Source organism: Erpetoichthys calabaricus, chromosome 5 (genome assembly GCF_900747795.2).
Source record: "Erpetoichthys calabaricus chromosome 5, fErpCal1.3, whole genome shotgun sequence".
In the NCBI taxonomy this organism is placed as follows: domain Eukaryota; kingdom Metazoa; phylum Chordata; class Cladistia; order Polypteriformes; family Polypteridae; genus Erpetoichthys; species Erpetoichthys calabaricus.
The window spans coordinates 2,440,940-2,463,427 of NC_041398.2; the positions used below are offsets into that span (position 1 = coordinate 2,440,940).

At 43.7% G+C, this 22,488-nt stretch overlaps 1 protein-coding gene, 1 long non-coding RNA gene and 1 pseudogene across 2 annotated transcripts in view; 1 reads left to right on the forward strand and 2 right to left on the reverse strand.

Moving 5' to 3' along the window:
• The window catches only part of LOC114652545 (tripartite motif-containing protein 16-like), a 111,188-nt gene extending 105,549 nt beyond the window's left edge, over nucleotides 1-5,639 (reverse strand). The window contains exon 1 of the mRNA XM_051927850.1: nucleotides 5,492-5,639. The gene's annotated coding sequence lies outside the window, so the exon portion shown is untranslated. The remainder of the gene's footprint in view (nucleotides 1-5,491) is intronic.
• LOC114652498 (oocyte zinc finger protein XlCOF6-like) overlaps nucleotides 1-22,488 on the forward strand; it is a 389,468-nt pseudogene that overhangs the window by 341,496 nt on the left and 25,484 nt on the right.
• Nucleotides 7,327-9,605, reverse strand: LOC127527863 (uncharacterized). Its single transcript, XR_007935023.1, has 4 exons — nucleotides 9,258-9,605; nucleotides 8,492-8,580; nucleotides 8,250-8,411; nucleotides 7,327-7,794 (listed from the first exon to the last, which is right to left on the reverse strand). It is a non-coding gene; the product is annotated as an uncharacterized LOC127527863 (long non-coding RNA).

A 22,488-nucleotide genomic window follows, 5' to 3' on the forward strand; every position in this document is an offset into this window, starting at 1 on the left:
AGAAGATGTTGATGTTGAAATTGAGCAAACTCACAGGTTAAGACGGAGTCATTGTGTTTGTCTAAAAAAGGGGCAAACTGTGAGATATGTGGACGGAAGATGGTGGCACACAGATAAAGTATTAGATTGGGCTGCCAAAGCAGAACTTGGTATAATTTAGAGTTTACTGATCCGGACAGCTCTGCTGACACAGAAGGGTCTGTTGCCACATCAAGTGTAGATAATCTGCAAGTTGAACCCAGAGACTAAAGAACTGCAACTATGGGACTTGTGTGTGGAAATCACGGAGATATCAGCTGAGTCAGCAAAGCAGGAAGAGGTAAGCAGCTGGAAAAGAAATGGAGCATCTGAGGAGGTGGAAAACCACAAGTGGATATGCCCTTTAAAAAGAGACTTCAGCAGGAATCGTAACTAAAGACCATGCTGAGTGAAAAGCCCAAATATATTGAGTCTAGAAAACATGATCAGCAAGTCTTTGATAGGCTGTAACAACATGACGAAAGAACGGGCGCATTTTTTTTCCCACACAAGCGGAGCAGGACCTTTTATTCGAAGGACATGAAGCTTTTAAAAGCTTTAAAATTAATGTTGACATAAATAATCATATATAATATAAAAAAACAATTCTTTAAATAGTTATATACCAATATTTACCAGTTTGAAGTATATTCTTGTACTTCACTTTAACCTGTTCCCGTGTTCTCCTTGTGCTCACATTTAATCTGGAATTATGACATATTAAATAATAATTAATCTGACATATAGGAAATGAAACGCTGCTTTCAGTAAGTACAATGCACACGCATTTCATTTGTCTACCACTTTTTGCCAGCTGTCTTTTCTGGTTTGGGCTGCTTTTTGCAGTGTTACTCCTTGTGCATATTAAATCTTGAAATTCTTCATGTCCTTCGAATGAAAGGTCTTGCGCCGCGTGTGAAAAAAAAAAATGCGCCCGTTCTTTTGTCATTTTGTTACAGCCTATCAAAGACTTGCTCATCATGTTTTCTAGACTCAATATATATGGGCTTTTCAATCAGCGCGGGCACGCGCATTCATCTCGGATGATTAGATCCAGCTAACTAATCTAATACACGGCTGCGTTTGAAAAAACCGACCTATCCCGGATGAGTGTCACCGGCATTAACTCATCCAAGATGAGGCACCTGATCTCGGATGGTTTAAGCGTCACACGGAAAATACCCACTAGGTCTGAGGATTAGGATGTGTTGCTATGACAACACATCCAGCAAGAGTTTCGAAAAACCGACAGATCCAGGATCAGGCCAAATCGTCAACAATTATATCCGGCTAAAGGACTAATCCACGTACGAAAAATACCCCCCTGGAGCCTCATGTATAACGTCGTGCGTAGAACTCACACTATAACATGGCGTAAGCACAAAAGCGGGATTGTGCGTACGCACAGAAAAATCCAGATGCAGGAATCTGTGCGCACGCAAACTTTCACGTTCTTCCACTACATAAATCCCGATCAGCATGAAAAGTAACACACGTGCACGCGCCTTCTGTCCCCGCCCCAACTCCTCCCAGAATTACGCCTCTTTGAATATGCAAATCAATATAAATAGCCTTCAGTGAAAAGACAATGGGAAAAGCACAGGGGAAATATATAAGAATTTCAGAGAATACCAAGTGGAGGCAAAGGAAAAACGTACTATTTGTTGGTTTAACAGTGGTATAATCAACAAAAGAAGTTAATAGAGTGCCAGAGTTGATCAAGTTCACAAAGTCGCACAGTGCCCGAAATAAAAAAGAAATAACATATCAAAGTCGCCGTGAAAAGGCAAGTCGTAGCCCACCATCTGAGTGTCATATGAAAGCTTATTAGGGTACAAACAAAAAACACAGGCACACAGTGGGAAAAAAGCACGAAATGCCAACTTTAATCTCGAAATTTCCACTTTAATCACGTAGTTTATTTTGCCATTAAAGTAGAACATCATAAACTTCATCTTAAAATCGTTTATTTTACTAGTTTCTCAAGTAGCACGTTAAATGCTTTGTTTTGTATTTGATCTTCTATGTGCTCTGTGTGTGTGAATCACTACGTGCTTCCGTCCTCTCTCTTTCTCCGACAGGACGCAGAATCCATTACATTCGTGATATTACAGCTCTCTGAATAATTAAAATACTGAGATGTATACGTGATATCTTTTTCATGATGATAGGAATGAAAGCATGTTATTAAACATGGGAACACGGTGGCGCAGTGATTGTTCATATCTCACACAAGAGGCTTGCTGCGCCGTGCGCGACCTTTGATGAAATAATTTATCACAGCAGTACTGTCTCTTTCAAACGTACTAACCTCCAATTCCTGTCCTTACTTTTCTTTCTCCAAATGCCCAATCGCCACACAATCAGCTCTGTAATAGACGTGAAACCATCTGTAAGCTTAGTACGCCGATTCTTCAAAGCTTTTAAGGAACATTGAAATATCTTTGTAGTACATGTTTAATTATTATATCCGTCTATCTTTCCAGTGTCGTGTCAGTGCAAGAATACAACGCAATGCAGGAACAATCCCTGAACTAGCTAGCGCTGCGGCACTGTGTCCTCACATGTTTAATTATTAACAATACAGATAAAACTTTAACTTCATTTAAATAATATCTGTATAATATAATCAACATATTTTGCTGCATAAAAATGAATACCGTCATCATATGTAAATACGTGCTTTATAAAGTGGCGCAGGTTGTGCAATATTATAACTGTAGTGCAAGTTTACAGTGAGGTGATTGTACTTATAAGTACACACAGTTCTACAAGGAGCACTTGATGGACTGATTGAGTGTGTTTAGAGTTCTTGGATGAAACCTTTTCTAAACCACGAAGTCCATACTGGGAAGTCTCTAAAGCGTTTTGCCGTGGCTGAGTCAGTGTCTGCTTCATGCTGCTATACCGATATTTCTCTTTCCAATCAGCTGCTGCTGTGATTCCCCACTCAGATACAGTGAGATAAATACTCCAAGTGGTGCAGTGAGAGTAATATGGAAAAGAAGATCTTGCTGTGGCAGCCCTTAACGGGATCAGATGAAAGAAGAAGATGCAGCAAGAATAACAACGCTTAAAGCAGTTATGGTATATGGAATACTATGGCTATTCCCTGGACCATTATATTGCTGCAGGTTAATTACAATCAGATGCATTACACTAATAAACAATATGCAGTTAGTTTCAGTGTATTTATAAAGCCGCGTCAGTCATGTGAGCTAAGAAAGAAAGGGTGACCACACAGGAACAGTAGCACTGCTTTGACGCTGGGTGCCGCCAGTCTGCAAAAACCGAGCGGAGAAATTGCGTACGCCAAGGTATGAGTTACCATGGAAGTGTGTGTGGCTTTACGCCAAGTTTAAGTTTTATACATCGCGATTTGAGCGTGGAAACATTCGTACGCAACATTTCTGTGCGTACACACCGTTTATACATGAGGCCCCTGGTCAGGTAATGCGCCACCTGCAGCAAAACACTGGTCACTGGTGTGTAGACTGGACCATCATCATGACGTTGGAACAGTACTCGGGCGTGATTTTGGAGATAGCAAAACAAGGCCTGTCATCGAAAATTATATCTGAGCGTCTTTCATATGAACAACGGAGAAGCGAGAGGGTTTTCTGCAAGAAATGTTAGAAAGATATGTGCTGAGCAAATCTCGGGCTGTCGACTCTCAGACTCACATTTGGAGATAGAGGTGACAAAAGCTATAAATGCGTCTGTTTTGTTGTTTTTGAGCTATTACACTTTAATTTTTTGAATCACAAAAAAATCCAGAAAGGTTTGTGTAATTTTAAGTTTATGACTGCTATTTGTTACCACATAATTTAAAAATACCTTATTTTCCATCATTTTATTTTTTAATTAAAAATCAAAATCTGAAAATTCCTTTCATTTTCGTTTTTGTTTCTAAAATGAAATTTCAAATACCAAAAAGTACACGGACCCTACTAGCTTGTGTAATGTTTGTATTTTCCCATTAAACAAATCAAAGGTAAAATGCACGAGCATCTTTCCTGATAAGAAAACATAAAAAAATATTTAAAGTTATTTCTAATAGGTCTCAGTATGAGACAAACTGCTGGCAATGGAAACTGAACGCGCCTTGTAAAGTTACATCGTTCGCTGCCACTTTATTAAAGTTCACCGATGGCGGCTTTAGAGTAAAGAGGAAAAAACGTAAAGAAAACGCAGAGCTCGAGATGTCTCGATGCATGCTCAATAATCCAGGTAAGGAAATCCTAGAAATTTGATTCTGTTCATCTGGACAAAGTTTTTAAGTGGGAGAAATATTTCGAGACTTATCCAAGTCTCTTCCTCAGTCTCAATTGACTGCAGGTTTCCCCAACCTTATAAACAGTACCTTTGCTTAATCACAGAGACTAGCACCATTGACAAAGGGCCAGTTGATCAGTGATATGCAAATTGTCCACTGATTAGTAGACGTGTGAACCATTCATAGAGGGTTGAGGAATGGCTGCAATCACAGCATTGTAAGATGGCGACAGAAAAAGGAACGACCATCTCTGAACAGAGGAGGGCCTAAGGGTACATCTGTCGCCATCTTACAATGCTGTGATTGCAGCCATTCCTCAACCCTCTATGAATGGTTCACACGTCTACTAATCAGTGGACAATTTGCATATCACTGATCAACTGGCCCTTTGTCAATGGTGCTAGTCTCTGTGATTAAGCAAAGGTACTGTTTATAAGGTTGGGGAAACCTGCAGTCAATTGAGACTGAGGAAGAGACTTGGATAAGTCTCGGAAATATTTCTCCCACTTAAAAACTTTGTCCAGATGAACAGAATCAAATTTCTAGGAAAGCTCGAGAAAAATCAGAAATGCACGACGGGGCCGTGCGGGAGCGAGCGGCTGAACAAGCGCGTGCCCGACGGACAGCCACATTTCAGAGCATGCGCGAAATCAAAAGGCAAAGCGGCGAGGAAAAGTGCACGAGAGCGAAGACAGCAATCCCAATTTAACGCACCTCCAAGTCAGATGTAGCCAGGGCCGGATTTATATGAAAAGAGGCCCTAGGCTATTCCACTTATGACGCCCTTTCACCTTCCATTTTTAAGTTTGTAAATTACATTAGAGATAATAAAATTTTGCTAACACTTTGAATGTGGGCCCCTCTTGATCTTGAGGCCCTAGGCTGAAGCCTAGTTAGCCTATAGGAAAATCCGGCCCTGGATGTAGCATTACATTTCACGGGACACCGACAGGAAAATAAAGTAACGTAGCACTGGCTAAAAAGTGCGCGACCCCCGTCATGCACAATAAACTCGCGAAGGTGCGATTTGCTGTGCCCCCCCTCCTCCACGTGGCGCTCAATCCCCAGCACTTAAAATCAAACCACGCGGCTTCAGGTACATCCTCAAATTTAAAGCCACTCACCATGTCGAGATCTTCCTCACTGCTGGCATTCCCACCTGTACGCGATCGCCACGTTAGACTTTATCTCACTTACCGCACTTTTGCTTGATCTAATGGCTGTGAAGAAGTCGCAGCAAGAAGGTCTCATAAGAGCAATTTAGTGATAAGCTAATCAATACTGACTAAGCGAGGTCTCGAAGCGCTACTCTGAGACTTGTTTGAAATGAGTCTGTCACGTGATTTTGAGGCACGCTAGCGTCATGACGTCATTGATATCTGCGCAGGCGTAGTTAGTTGACGATTTGGTCGCCGCTACCGCGTGCCTGTCGCTACCCGATCTGCGAGCCTACCAGATTTGCGCGCGCAGGCGTATTGAAAGCCTAGCATGCCGTAAAGTGTTCACACATGCGTTAAGCAGATTGGGCAGCACCGTAAAGTGAGTGATGACGTTTTCGTTCAATACGTATGCAATAACACACTCCGCATGCGCTTAATAATAAAAATATATACTAAACATTTCGCTTTACGGCACGGATCGCTCTCAACTGCGCATGTCGATACACAACGGGCAGTACAGTATTTTTGTTTAAATGCCGTAGTAGTTGACCATAATGATAATATTATTAAATATTCATTGTACGTTCTGTTTTCAGGGCTGAATTAAGCTTGTCGTACTCCTCGTTATAAACGTTAATTGTTTATCACTGAGATCGCTTCGTTTAGTTTACATAGCACTTCATTTTTCAGTTCCCATTGTACAAAGAAGTATTTAACCATTGCATATGTTATTATAGTCTACATATAAAAAATAAATGACAGTTTTAAAAATAGATGTATTCAAGTAGTTTATTGTCATTGAGTAACGCAACGAAATTACTCGTGTCAACTTCACGTTGCATTTAAATTCCAATGTGAAATAGTTCAGATATACAACTATGCAATAAATAAATAAAGTATGAACTAAAAACTGAGTAATCATACAAAATATGTTCAAAATATTGGCAAGATGCCATATATAAAGTTAAAGTAACCAGGATGGATTATTATTTCATAAATGCACAGCAGTATAGATTACCTATACTACATTAATTGTACATGATCAATGAAAACGATTTCAGATTGAGGAGATATACGAGTTCAGTAAGTTTATTGCAGTTGGAAAAAAGTTTTTTTTTTGTCTATTTGTAGCATACAGATTGATAATAATAATAATTCTTTGCATTTATATATCTGAAATGCCTGCCAGATGGGAGAAGCTCAGACAAGTTCTGTCCAAGATGAGTGTTCTCCTTGATGATGTGTTCAGCTCTTCTTACACAGGGAATCTTGTATCGATGATCAAGTGATGGCAGTTCAGTTCCATTGAACGTCTTGTAATGTTTTTATGATCCACTACTGGGCTTTTTTGGCAGGTTTGGTGCAGCTGTTGTACCAGGCTTTCATGCAGTTAGTCAAAATAAGTGTGTATATATGTAAAAATGAACTGTTGATGCACTTTTCATCCCTGGAAAAACTCTTTAAAAATAACTTTACATATTATTATTAATGAAATACACACGTCATAGGGCATCATGGTTTACAAAACTTTGTAGCGGTGATAGTGGATTGCATAAACAGTCTTTTTAAAGAAAAAGAAATCTTCATTTCATGTCTAACCCACATAAAGCACAACCCCAGCACCATCTTCTGTGATACTATTGCTCGTCTTGTACTCAAATTTAAATGGCTTTTATTCACCCATATAGTGTCTTAAATGTGAGTTAATAACTGAATAATGAAAAAGGAAATACACTTTTCATGCAAATTTTATTGAATAAATGTTATGAGAACAACAAAAGTGAACAATGTGAGAACAATGCACCTAAAAAAAAACATTTGTCAAATGTACAAAAAAACCAAAGAAGTAAAAAAAATCAGCACATAGCTTTAACATTTTTTACCCAGAGCACAGAAAATTTAAAGTTACATTGTTTTGCTATTTTGATTATTAAAATTATTCCACAGATAACTTCTAACATATTTTAATACTAATAAAGCCCAAACTGCTAAACTGCTTAACAAATATATATAACTTTATGAAAACGAAAAAATATATATACAATTAAAAAGTACACAAGAGGAAAATTGAAAGGTCCTTCTCCTTAAATATATCTGCTGGTCAGATGGTCCTGTTGAAGAACACAAGAAGGTCCAGTTGGTCAGGATGATTGACAAAACAACGTCTCAGGTCACAAGGTCACAGCCCCCCCAGGCCCCTGTGGACATTCTCACCAAGCATACTGTTGTGGTGTTAATCCAATTGCAGCTCCACTTCAAGAGGGTCTTCAGAAATCTTCTCTCTTCAGCACCACAGTCAGTTGCACAAGACTTGACCAGGGTGCCTGGCAAAGGGCATCACTGGACAAAAAAAAAAACACAATGGTTATTATCTGGTGTAAATCTATCAAAGTGTATGCAGTTCCATTCATAAACCAGAAGTAAATCATAAACTGATAGAAGTGGGAATTAAGCAGAGGTGAAGTTTAAAATGGAGTTTTAAAAGTATTTGAAAGGTTTTTCATTTATAGCTGCCATTCTATATTTTTGGTGTACATGTGCAAGCTGCTTCACCAGTTCTTTCATAAGCAAATTAGTGGTTGTGGATTAAAGATTACACTGAGGAGTGTTGGAGGAGAGACAGTACCAAATACAGCAAGGGACTAAACTGTTCAGAGCTTTTTATGTAATGAATAGTATAGCACTTTAAAATCAATTGTGAAGGAGACAGCCATCCAGTTTATTAAAGCTAAGGTCAAGTAAATGAGCTTAGAATATGAAGAAAAACAAAATGTAAACAAAACAAGATACATTACCCCAGAATACTTGGCAATGACGCCGTAGATTCAGACCCAAGACTCAAATGAAGGATTCTGGAAGCACTGGGCAGTAGCACCATCTTCTATTCCAACAGATATCACAGCATTCCCTCCTTCTTTAATTGCTGCCCTATCTTTCGGTTAAATTCTTCCACTTCACTAAGGCAAGTAAAATATAAAAATAATAAACAAGAAATATTTAAACACTTACTTCAAACATTCCTAGACTTGACTTTTACCTGATACTGTATTCTGGGCCACCAAGAAATAAGTCTTCTGCCTCCTGTCCTGATACACCCTGTAGAGCAGCCAGGGCATGGATGATGGACTATCCAAAATTAAGAAAGAGCAGAATACAAAAGTTGCTGGCATGTAACTGAAATCTGACCACATCACATTATAGTGAAGACATACACCAATTACCGAGTAACAAAGCATAATACCCCTAAGAATGTGTGCTTTACTTTTCAAATGAAACAGCCTGGTTTTATTTCTATTGAAACTCATACAATGAGAAAAACACAACAGTTACTGGGATTGCGAGGATTCACACACAGACTACGATATTGTGCTCTAATGTTGGGGAGTTGCATAAGAAGAAACACATTTTAACATTCGTTAGTGGATACCAATTTACTTCTCTCTTTAAAAGAATTGTAAAATTTAGACACCTGATCTGAGATACTGTACATCTAGGCAGTTCAGTTTTTCATATTCCCAAAAAGAGAAAACCTACTAATCCATTAATCAAGTATAAATCAGTAAATAACAGGAAAGTCCACCTGAGCAGTTTTTTTAATAACACAATTTATTAAAAGTTTTGCATATTTCAAAATATTCATGCGCGTTCATTGAAATCACCAGCCTATTTAAAACGGTAAATTTTGTAATATTCCAATTATTAAACAAAGCGTCAGATAATCCTAAATATATCTAGATTATATTACAGTATATACTGTATTCTCAAAAAACTGAAAAGCATTCAATAAACATTACATACAGTACCTTTAATCATAAAATTCACGGACACATGTCGTATTTCACTTCACTCTCTGACCGTTAAATTGTTGCTAAATTCTTCCCGTAAAAGATATTCTTTCAAGTCATTGTAAAATTGAAAAGTCTTCATTTTTTTTCAAGAAGTGAAAAAATATTCTTCTTCCCGGAGAAAAATTCAATATGCTCCAATTCTTTATAACACTCTTCTTTCTCCTTCTCACTCGAATGGCGGAAGTTCTATTTGTTAATGCAGACCGAGAAATTAAAATCCCACGGTAACTTTTTTTCTCGTGTGTCGTAAAACATTCGACATGCGCAGAACAAATAGGGCAGCCTCGTGAAATGAATTTTAATTAAGTAGAGAGCGCGTGCGCGAGACAAATCGGATGGGGACTCGTGTCGCAAAGTAAAAAAAAAACGCAGATTGTGCAGGGTCGTAATAGTTAAGCTCTGCACATGTGTGCGCAAATTGGGTAGGCAGCGCAGACCAGGTAGCGACAGGCACCGCAGAATGGGTAGCGACAAGCCCATCTGCAGCAATATCTACTGGGACCAAATGACGTCATGACGCTAGCGTGCCTCGAAATCACGTGACGGCCGCATTTGAAACAAGCCGCGAAGCAGCCTGGCACAGTGACAACAAGTCAGTATCGAGCAGCCCATCACTAATCCCAATTTAACGCGCCTCCATAAATTCGGATGTAGAATTACATTTCACGGGACAATCACCGGAAAATAAATTAACGTAGCACCAGCTAAAAAGTGCGCGACACCCGTCACCACAATAAACTTGTGAAGGTGCGATTTGCTGTGCAGCCTCCTCCTCCACATAGCACTCAGTCCCTGACACTTAAAAGCGAACCACGCGGCCTCAGGCACCTCCTCAAATCTAAAGCCGCTCAGCATGTCACGATCTTCCTCACTGCTGGCATTCCCACCTGTACGAGACCCCCACGTTCGACTTTGTCTGAAAAAGTCTGAGCACGAGGGTCTCATACGAGCAAACTGAGAGGAACTGCAGCACGCGGTATATACAGTAGCTACCACGTCAGTGACGGAAATTCTGTCACAGAATGCCCTCAACACCACGCCCACCGTGTCTTTCACGACACGCCCACTGCAAAGATGAACTGCCCCGCTAATTGTAAGGCTGCAACGATGAAGCAACGGCCGCTGTAAACAGAAATGTCTTTTAGTTTCAGACTTACGCTATCTAAGCATTTTAAATTAACGTAACCAATTCTAAGCACCTTGTCAAAAAAGTTAGTTTCAAAAGGCTGTTTAATAAATGTTTTTTTCTTCATGTGTCACATTTTACTGAAAGTAATAAAAGCATATTAGCATTGCCCTCTTTCAGACATACTGTACATCATGAGAACAGTAATGTTAAGAGACACCGTTACCTTCTTACTATACACTCAAATATACGTGGACGTTATAGCTGGAGATTTCCAGTTAGCAAACTAATCATGTAGGACATTTCATTAATACCGAATTAACAGGCGTCATGGTAGAGCTCAGTCCTAACAAGAGTCAGGGGCGAGGTAGGAACAATCACTGGACAGGACGCCAGCCCACCGCAGGGTGAGCCCACTCACAACAGCCAATGGAGTGTGGCAGGAAGACGGAGCACCGGGAGGAAACCCACATGGACATGGAGGGAACATGCAGGCTTTGGGCAGGGAGGACTTGAGATCTGAACTCTGGTCACCTTGGGGAGACCACCGCCATTATTGCTTCTTTCTTTGAAACTTCTTTTTTGTTTGTTTTGTTTTTGGTCGTGTTTAAATCAATCAAACGTTAATCGTTAAACTTTATTGTTTATCACTCACATTGCTTCAATTGCTTATGTAGTGCTAATTTTTTCTAGTTTATTTATTACACAAAGAGGCAATTTTCTATCCATTACATGTGTGAAAGAATACATGCTCAATTTGTGTTGTATGTATGGGGCTATACAGTATATTTAATATACAGCCAAATTTGTACCTTTATACAGATATCTATCTGTCTATCTAAGTAGTATTAAACAGTTTCAATAATGATCAGTAATTTGACCGGTGTAAGTCCCGCTCCACTGTACATTTCCTTTAACCTGACATGATGTCGCCTATTTAGCTGAAGTCCATCCCTCTCGTCTGTACCTGCTGTGTGTGGTTTGATAAGCAGCGGGCACTTTAGCTGTCATCTGAATGGAAGTGGGCAGCCATCTTAGCTGTAGTCAGAGAGGAGCGGCCATCTTAGTCGTAGTCTCAAAAGAGCCGGCCAGCTTTGGAAGCCGAGGACAACTTTAAGCCTGTGGAGATGCAAGGTAAGTCATCTATGGGGCAGAGCAGGCATCCTAGTCCTAGGTGACCACAGTGTGGAGGTTGTGGAGAAAATGTCAAGTGAAAAGATGTGTTGGAATGGATGAGTGGACGACATACCTACAGTGGGCACAAACCAGCAGGGCCGAGGTTCAGGAGAAAGAGAACAATTGTTTCAACGGTCGATGACCAGTGGCCAGCAGATTTGGTAGAGATGTCTTATTACACAAAATTCAATGATGGATATAAATTTATCCTCACATGTATCGATGTGCTCTCAAAATATGTTTGGGCTGTGTAAGTAAAAGGCCAAGACAGGGAAAGAAGTTTCTTGGGGTTTTAGTTTGATCTTTAGACAGGGTGGAGTTCCTAAGAAACTACAGACAGACCAAGGCAGAGAAGTTCATAACACACTGGAGTAAAAACTACTAAAACAGAACAACATTTAACTCTTTGCCTGAACGGTGATGTAACAGTATGTATAGTATGATTCAATAGAACCATAAAGTCCAAAATGTGGAAATATTTTACATATGCAAATACTCTAAGGCTAGGGATCTGCACTGGCAATCGGAAGGTTGCCGGTTCGAATCCCGTAAATGCCAGAAGGGACTCTGCTCTGTTGGGCCCTTGAACAAGTTCCTAAACCTGCAATTGCTGAGCGCTTTGAGTAGTGAGAAAAGCACTATATAAATGCAAAGAATTTTTATTAAGAATTATAGACGTCCTGTCAGACTTTCCGCAGAGTTACACTCACAGTTTTCATAGCACACTTAAAACAAGACCTGCAGATGTTACTCCAGAAAATGCTCTGAGCGTCTGTGGTGTGTCTGACCAAAGAAAACCCGCTCTGTGCACTTTGAAAATCGGTGATCATGTCAGAGAATCAAAATTCAAAGGTGTATTCGAAAAAGGCTATGGGCAGACATTTACAGATTAAATATTTATTATTGTGCGCTCCTTAAAATGACACAAGCCTGTATATAAACTAAAAGAGTATACAGGTGATGAAATCCAAGGGACATTTTATCCAGAGTTGCAAAAAATAAACCCTAATGCTAACAAAGTGTAGTGCAGTAAGTATAAGTGTACTCTGTCACAAATCTGTCTTATAAATCGGCTTCTTTCTGTTCACATGCACAGCTGACACAAAGCCAGATTAAGCACAGGGGTTCAGCACATAGAACTGCTAGACAAGCCGAGTGACATAAGACAGACTGGCACAACTGGACAGCGTGCAGATGCTGTGTACTATTTCTATCTGTTTAAGCCAGCATGGAACTTTATCCTTGTGTGAGCTCCATTGACGTGTTTGTAACTGTATGTTCACCTAAGGAGGCCCTACATGTGAAGCAAGAGTATAAAGCCTTGGAATTTTGCCCGGCACACCTGTGAAGCCGATGGATGGATAGGAGATATCGTCATCTGATCCTGAAAATGCTTCAACTGCACCGACAATGTTGACGGACTCTACACCTCGGACTCCGACTTCCGGACTGGGCTCTGTCATTGCCTTCCTCGTCTGTTATGCAGCATAAGCCGACATTAAACAAAGCTAAGTTACTTCTCCTATGTTATTTCTTACCACCATATCACTAAGGGAGGGGTATCGCCTTTTTATATTATATCTATATAAGCTGCTCAGAAAAATTAAAGGAACACTTTGAAAACACATCAGATCTAAATGGGAAAAAAATCCTGCTGGCTATCTGTACTGCGATGGACCGATATGGTGATGTGTGAGGAACGAAAGGAAAAAATGATATGGTGGCAGGCAGGCGAGTCCATTTGGCCAAAATTTCATTGCAGCAACTCCAAATCATACTCAGTAGTTTGTATGGTCCCCATGTGCTTGTATGTGTGCCTGACAATGTCGGGGGGGGGGGGTGGGCATGCTCCTAATGAGATGACAGATGGTGTCCTGGGGGATTTCCTCCCAGATCTGGACCAGGGCATCACTGAACTCCTGGACAGTCTGAGGTGTCTGATGGATCGAAATATAATGTCCCACCCAGAGGTTTTCTATTGGATTGAGGTCAGGCGAGTGAGCATGGGGGCAAGTCAATGGGATCAATTCCTTCATCATCTCGCCACATGAGGCCAGGCATTGTCGTGCACCAGGAGGAACCAGCATAGGGTCTGACAATGGGTCCAAGAATTTTATCCCGATACCTTGGATACGTTGGAGCTGGACAGTTTAACATCTGTGGCAGAGCAAAGGGCGCTCAGCAGGCTCCTATCAATTATGGAGAATCCACTGCATCCACTAAATAATGTCATCTCCAGACAGAAGAGCAGCTTCAGTGACAGACTGCTGTCACTGTCCTGCTCCACAGACAGATTGAGGAGATCGTTCCTCCCCCAAACTATGCGACTCTTTAATTCCACCAGGGGGGGTAAACGTTAATATTTAACATTATACATAGTTATTGTCTGTTTTTTTTCACCTGTATTATTATCATTCTTTAATTTAATATTATTTATTGTATCAGTATGCTGCTGCTGAAGAATGTGAATTTCCCATTGGGATTAATAAAGTATCTATCTATCTATCTATCTATCTATCTATCTATCTATCTATCTATCTATCTATCTATCTATCTATCTATCTATCTATCTATCTATCTATCTATCTATCTATCTATCTATCTAATGCCATTGTCTATCCTGCATAGGTCTGTGCGTCCCTCCCCAGACCATCACTGACCCCCTACCAAACCGATCATGCTGAAAGATGTCAGAAGCAGCATAACGTTCTCCGTGGCTTCTCTAGACCCTTTCACGTCTGTCACATGTGCTCAGGGTGAACCTGCTCTCATCTGTGAAAGCACAGGGTGCCTGCCAGTGGTGCACCTGCCAATTCTGGTATTCTATGGCAAATGCCAATTGAGCTCCACGGTGCCCACTAGAGGATATTGGACCCTCAGGCCACCCTCATGAAGTCTGATTCTAATTGTTTGCTCAGAGACATTCACACCAGTGCCCTGCCTGCTGGAGGTCATTTTGTAGGCTCTGGCAGTGCCCATCCTGTTCCTCCTTACCCAAAGGAACAGATACTGGTGGGTCCTGCTGATGGGTTAAGGACCTTCTACAAGTGGCTCTGTCCAGCTCTCCTAGAGGAACTGCCTGTCTGTCTCCTGGAATCTTCTCCATGCCCTTGAGACTGTGCTGTGGAGACACAACAAACCTTCTGGCAATGTCACATATTGATGTGCCTGCCATTCTGGAGAAGTTGAACTACCTGTGCCAGCTTTGTAGGATCCAGGTATGGCCTCATGCTACCAGTAGTGACACTGACCGTAGCCAAATGCAAAATGACTGAAAAAACAGATGAAGAAGGACAAATGCTAGTGGCCTCCATCCAACTGTTAAACCATTCATTCCTGTTTTGGGGGTCGTCTCATTGTTGCCCCTCTAGTGCAGCAAAGCAGCTGAAACTGATGAACAAGCCCCTCTGCTACTTCACTGAGAAGATCAATAGCCCAAATGTTTCATTGACTTGATGCGATACTCGGATTATAAAATGTAACTTTCATTTTTTTCAGCAGTATAGTTTCAGTTAAGTAACATTACAAAATAACTCATTCCCAGGGAGCTAGCGCCCAATGCTAGACACAACTGGCATAATCGGCAGGATTGGAGCTAAATTACTAACTTACTAACCACATAATATTTATAATGTATCGCATATTTAAAAAATACGCTTCTGATAGTGTCAGCACGGAGGGTCTTGGTCAGGTACTGAGGATACCATGATGGTCACGTGCACAGTCATGGACTCCTGTGGCTGAGTTATTTAATACATATACTGCTTCAATAGCCTGGCCTGAACTGGAAGGGGACATTAATCATGTCAAAGTGCAAGAGGCGGTCTTGGAATTTGGGTTAGAGTGCCGGGACAAGAAGGAACAGGTAGCTGCTGGTGAATTGGGGTGGCTTCTGTTAACTGCATTACGCGAGCCAGACTTCCATTCATCCATCGTCTTCTGCTTATCCGAGGTCGGGTCACAGGGGCAGCAGCTTGAGCAGGGATGCCCAGACTTCCCTCTCCCCCGCCACTTCTTCTAGCTCTTCCGGGAGAATCCCAAGGCGTTCCCTGGTCAGCCAGGAGACATAGTCCCTCCAGTGTTTCCTGGGTCTTCCCCGGGGCCTCCTCCCGGTTAGACGTGCCCAGAACACCTCACCAGGGAGGGGTCCAGGAGGCATCCTGATCAGATGCCCGAGCCACCTCATCTGACTCCTCTCGATGCAGAGGTGCAGTGGCTCTACTCTGAGCCCCTACTCTGAGATCTTTAAGGGAGAGCCCAGACACCTTGCTGAGGAAACTCATTTCAGCCACTTGTATTCGCGATCTCGTTCTTTCGGTCACTACCCATAGCTCATGACCATAGGTGAGGGTAGGAACATAGATTGAATGGTAAATTGAGAGCTTTGCCTTATGGCTCAGCTCCTTTTTCACCACAACAGACCGATGCAGAGCCCGCATCACTGTGGACGCCGCACCGATCCGCCTGTCGATCTCACGCTCCATTCTTCCCTCACTCGTGAACAAGACCCCGAGATACTTGAATTCCTCCACTTGACGCAGGATCTCGCTCCCAACCCTGAGAGGGCACTCCACCCTTTTCCGGTTGAGGACCATGGTCTCGGATTTGGAGGTGCTGATTCCCATCCCAGCCGCTTCACACTCGGCTCCGAACCGATCCAGAGAGAGCTGAAGATCACGGCCTGATGAAGCAAACAGGACAACATTATCTGCAAAAAGCAGTGACCCAATCCTGATTCCACCAAACCGGACCCCCTCAACGCCCTGGCTGCGCCTAGAAATTCTGTCCATAAAAGTTATAAACAGAATCGGTGACAAAGGGCAGCCCTGGCGGAGATAAACTCTCACTGGAAATGTGTTCGACTTACTGCCGGCAATGCGGACCAAGCTCTGGCACCGATCGTACAGGGACTGAACAGCCCTTATCAGGGGGCCAGTACTCCATACTCCCGGAGCACCCCCCACAGGATTCCTCGAGTGACACAGTCGAACGCCTTTTCCAAGTCCACAAAACACATGTAGACTGGTTGGGCGAACTCCCATGCAACCTCCAGGACTCTGCTAAGGGTGTAGAGCTGGTCCACTGTTCCACAACCAGGACGAAAACCACACTGTTCCTCCTCAATCCGAGGTTCGACTATCCAACGGACCCTCCTCTCCAGGACCCCTGAATAGACTTTTCCAGGGAGGCTGAGGAGTGTGATCCCTCTGTAGTTGGAACACACCCTCTGGTCCCCTTTCTTAAAGAGGGGGACCACCACCCCAGTCTGTCAATCCAGAGGCACTGTCCCTGATGTCCATGCGATGTTGAAGAAACGTGTCAACCAAGACAGTCCTACAACATCCAGAGCCTTGAGGAACTCCGGGTGTATTTCATCCACCCCCGGGGCCCTGCCACCAAGGAGTTTTTTGACCACCTCGGTGACCTCAGTCCCAGAGATGGGGGAGCCCACCTCTGAGTCCCCAGGCTCTGCTTCCTCATTGGAAGGCATGTTAGTGGGATTGAGGAGGTCTTCGAAGTACTCCCCCCACCAACCCACAACGTCCCGAGTCGAGGTCAGCAGCGCACCATCCCCACCATATACAGTGTTGACACTGCACTGCTTCCCCCTCCTGAGACGCCAGACGGTGGACCAGAATCTCCTCGAAGCCGTCCGAAAGTCGTTCTCCATGGCCTCCCCAAACTCCTCCCCTGCCCGAGTTTCTGCCTCAGCAACCACCGAAGCCGCATTCCGCTTGGCCTGCCAGTACCTATTAGCTGCCTCCAGACTCCCACAGGAAAAAAGGGACCGGTAGGACTCCTTCTTCAGCTTGACAGCATCCCTCACCGCTGGTGTCCACCAACGGGTTCGAGGATTGCCGCCATGACAGGCACCGACCATCTTATGGCCACAGCTCCGGTCAGCCGCCTCAACAATAGAGGCACAGAACATGGCCCATTCGGACTCAATGTCCCCCACCTCCCTCGGGATGTGGTTGAAGTTCTGCCGGAGGTGGGAATTGAAGCTACTTCTGACAGGGGGCTCTGCCAGATGTTCCCAGCAGACCCTCACAACACGTTTGGGCCTACCAGGCCTGACCGGCATCCTCCCCCACCATCGAAGCCAATTCACCACCAGGTGGTGATCAGTTGATAGCTCCGCCCCTCTCTTCACCCGAGTGTCCAAGACATGTGGCCGCAAGTCCGATGACACAACCACAAAGTCGATCATCGAACTGAGGCCTAGGGTGTCCTGGTGCCAAGTGCACATATGAACACCCCTATGCTTGAACATGGTGTTTGTTATGGACAATCCGTGACGAGCACAGAAGTCCAATAACAAAACACCACTCGGGTTCAGATCGGGGGGCCATTCCTCCCAATCCTGCCCTTTCAGGTCTCACTGTCATTGCCCACGTGAGCATTGAAGTCTCCCAGCAGTACGAGGGAGTCACCAGAAGGTATGCTCTCTAGCACTCCCTCCAGGGACTCCAAAAAGGGTGGGTACTCTGAACTACTGTTCGGTGCATACGCACAAACAACAGTTAGGACCCGTCCCCCCACCCGAAGGCGGAGGGAGGCTACCCTCTCGTCTACCGGGGTAAACCCCAATGAAGAGGCTCCAAGTCGGGGGGCCATAAGTATACCCACACCCACTCAGCGCCTCTCACCGGGAGCAACTCCAGAGTGGTAGAGAGTCCAGCCCCTCTCAAGGAGATTGGTTCCAGAGTCCAAGCTGTGCGTCGAGGTGAGCCCGACTATATCTAGCTGGAACTTCTCAACCTCACGCACTAGCTCAGGCTCCTTCCCCTTCAGAGGGGTGACATTCCATGTCCCAAGAGCCAGCTTCTGTAGCCGAGGATCGGACCGCCAAGGTCCCCGCCTTCGGCCACCACCCAACTCACACTGCACCCAACCTCCTTGGCCCCTCCCATAGGTGGTGAGCCCATGGGAAGGGGGACCCACGTTGCCACTTCGGGCTGTGCCCGGCCGAGCCCCATGGGTGCAGGCCCGGCCACCAGGCGCTCGCCATCGAGCCCCACCTCCAGGCCTGGCTCCAGAGGGGGGCCCCGGTGAGCCGCATCCGGGCGAGGGAAAACGCCGTCCAAAGTTTTCATTCATTACAGAAGGTTTGTTTAACCGCTCTGTCTCATCCCTCACCTAGGACCAGTTTGCCTTGGGTGGCCCTACCAGGGGCATAAAGCCCCGGACAACAGAGCTCCTAGGATCATAGGGACACGCAAACCCCTCCACCACGATAAGGTGGCGGTTTAAATAGGAGCGAGCCGGACTTAAAAGTCCAAAGTATGGTAACAGAGTGTGGGGAAGTTAAACAGGAAATAGAAAACTTACAAGAGAAACAAATTATCGCTCAAGAGTGCATGGAAAATGTCACGTCCTGTGCGGACGAGTGGGAGAATAAATGCATTGCTTTAGCAGTACGCTTACTGCAGGCTAAAAGATGGAGACAAGAGTTAAAACACCTCGCTTCATCTATAAAAGTATGAGCCATAATGCAAGATGATTGGAATCCAGATACATGGGATGGAGCTGTTTGTACTGTAACTCTGAGAGTGAAGATGATGTCTGAGGGAAAAAGACAAAACTGAGCCAGACGCGATAAATTGTACGCCGAGGATGGGCTGTAAATAAGGACAAAGTCCAAGGACCTGTACGAGAAGTCTGATTTCTGGGCACGATGTGGGTTGGATCAGAGAAACGAGTGCCCCAAAAAGTCATTGACTCTTTGTATAAGTTATGGGCATCAACTAATAAAAATGAAACTCAATCGTCTGTGGGACTAATGGGTTTCTGGAGAGCTTTTGTGCACATTTGGGACTGATTTTAAGACCAATGCATGATGCTGTAAAGAAAATGGCGCCGTTTGAATGGAAAGACAAAGAACAAGCTGCTGTTAAGGCAGCTAAAGAGGCCTCAGTCCAACAACAAGGGCTGGGACCTTTAAAACCTAATTTGCCTTTTGAACTTGAAGCCACAGAGCAGAACAATATTTCTACATGGAGTTTATGGCAAAAGCCCGGCAGTTAAAGAGTTCCCATAGGCCTTTGGAGCCGACAGACCCCTTGAAAAGCAGCTCCTTACCGCACACTGGGCCCTTCTGACACACAGAGAGACAGACAGGTCCTGCTCCGGTAAAGTTACACACTAACTTGTCTATTACTGGGTGGGTTAGAGACAATGGCCTGGGAGCGAGAGCAGGCGCTGCCTAAAATCAGTCTCTAGTCAGAGCACACTTTGAAGGGAAAGACAGCAGTGGGGCCGTGGTGGGAGCTCTGATATATGAGGGTCCAGATGACACACCACCTGTTCTGTCTATGGAGGAGTCACTACTTAAAGAAGCACCAGCATGTGATCAACTGACACGGGGGCAGCAGGAGAACAGCTGGTTCACAGATGGGTCGGCGATTGAGGAAGGGGGACAAAGACTTTGCAGAGCAGTATCTTATGAGCTGCACACTGAGACCATCCTTCAGGGAAATCAAGCCAATGGGCTGAACATATTGCTGTAGTAATGGCCTTGACAGAACATCAACGCTTCCCCATTGCTGGCAGTTTTTCAAGGACTAACAGTTTGGATAACAATGTGGAAGAGGGCTGCTTGGACTATTCATGGGAGATAGTTATGGGGTGGCAAAGAATTGTGGGAGCAGCTTCGGACAGTGTGCACATGAGGGGAGACCCTTATTGGCCATGTAGATGTGCATGCCCAGCGGTATCCCTCAAGAGGATTTATAACCAACAAGCTGATATAATAGCTGCTGTTCTCAAAATCAAACTGGAAGAGACCTGTGCAGAGGATGATGAACTGTGCCACCATGCTGAGGTAAATGTAATCATACTTTAAATAATATCTCTATCAAGGTGGGCTCATGAAACATCTGGGCATGTGGGAGCAGAAAAGAAATATCAATGGTGTCTTCAGTGATGTACACCAGTCACTAAAGACATTGTCACACAAATAGTGACCAATTTTACCACATGTACAGACGTGAAACAATGGCCCCTTTAGAAGAAGGCAACTGGCACACTTAGGAGAGGAACTGGACCAGGACAGATCTGACAGGTGGATTACATTGGGCCACCGCCATGAGAAAACAAACAGCAGTGTGCCTTACTGCAGTGGATACTTACTACGAAATCTTACAAGTTTAGCCATCAATGAAAGCCAACCAAAGAGCCACAATGAATGGACTGAGTCATTTGATCCAAGTATATGGAGTGCCAGAAGAAATTCAAAAAAGATCAAGGAAGCCACTTTGCTGGGAGAGACGTACAAGAGTGGGCTCAAGGAGATGGGATTCAGTGGACTTTGCATATCCCTTATCATCCCCAAGCAGCAGGACTTACTGAGAGAATGAATGGCCATTTAAAACACTAACTGGGCACAATCATCGTAAAGGCTGGACTGAAGTTTTAAAACAAGCCTTATTTAACCTCGATAATCGTCTGTCTACTGGGTCCACACCATTTTTGAGACATCAAAATGCAGGAGGAGAGTCACCTGTGTGTGCCCCCCGCTTGGCAAACAATGAGTTTAGTGGTTAGGGCACCTAAGTCACTTTAGATTAAGGCAAACTCATCGGAAAAGCTAAGCGTGGGGATGACAGGTCAGTGGCCCAAAGAATGGAAGGTCAGAATAAATACTGAAATGCTTGTCACAGATGTGTGTCCAACAGGGACTTTAGATATCTGCTTAAATGAATGGCATGTACCAAAGCAGTCCAGACATACACATACAGTAGCTGAAGGACAGGCCATATGTGAACTCCGCACACCTCTTCTAGTCAGTGTGAAGGAGAAGTAGGAGGGAAGGTATGGGTGTTAACTCCAGGGCAAAGGCCTAGGGCAGGGCCAGGAGATGCTAGAATAGTCTTTTAAGGGGCTCTCAGCTGCCCCTCTGCTTTACAGATTATACTCCTATGTGGAGTGACCGGGGTAGGCGGTTTATGGACCGGATGGAGCCGACGCACCCCCTACACTAAAGTCTTTTGGGACAGTGATGCCGTTGGTCAGTGGCATCCTTGATCGCTTTGAATTTCTTCTGGCACTCCATATGCTTGGATCAAATGACTTAGTCCATTCAGTGTGGCTCTTTGGTCGGCTTTCATTGATGAATAAACCTTGTAAGAGTCCATAGTAAGTATCCACTGCAGTAAGGCACACTGTTGTTTGTTTCCTTGTGGCAGTGGCCCAATGTAATCCACCTGCCAGATCTGCCCTGGTCCAGTTCCTCTCCTAAGTGTGCCAGTTGCCTTCTTCTGCAGGGGCCATTGATTCACGTCTGTACATGTGGTACAATTGGTCACTATTTGTGTGACAATGTCTTTAGTGACTGGTGTACATTGCTGAAGACACCATTGATATATCTTTTGTGCTCCCACATGTCCTGATGTTTCATGAGCCCACCTTGCTAGTGAGAAAGAGAAAAAACATCATTAACTGAAATGATTATAAGTACAGTGCATCCAGAAAGTATTCCCAGCGCTTCATCACTTTTTCCACATTTTGCTATGTTACAGCCTTATTCCAAAATGGATTAAATTCATTTTTTTCCTCAGAATTCTACACACAACACCCCATAATGACAATGTGAAAAAAGTTTACTTGAGATTTTTGGAAATTTATTAAAAATAAAAACATTGAGAAAGCACATGTACATAAGTATTCACAGCCTTTGCCATGAAACTCAAAATTGAACTCAGGTGCATCCTGTTTCCCCTGATCTTCCTTGAGATGTTTCTACAGCTTCACTGGAGTCCACCTGTGGTAAATTCAGTTGATTGGACATGATTTGGAAAGGCACACACCTGTCTATATAAGGTCCCCACAGTTGACAGTTCATGTCAGAGCACAAACCAAGCATGAAGTCAAAGGAATTGTCTG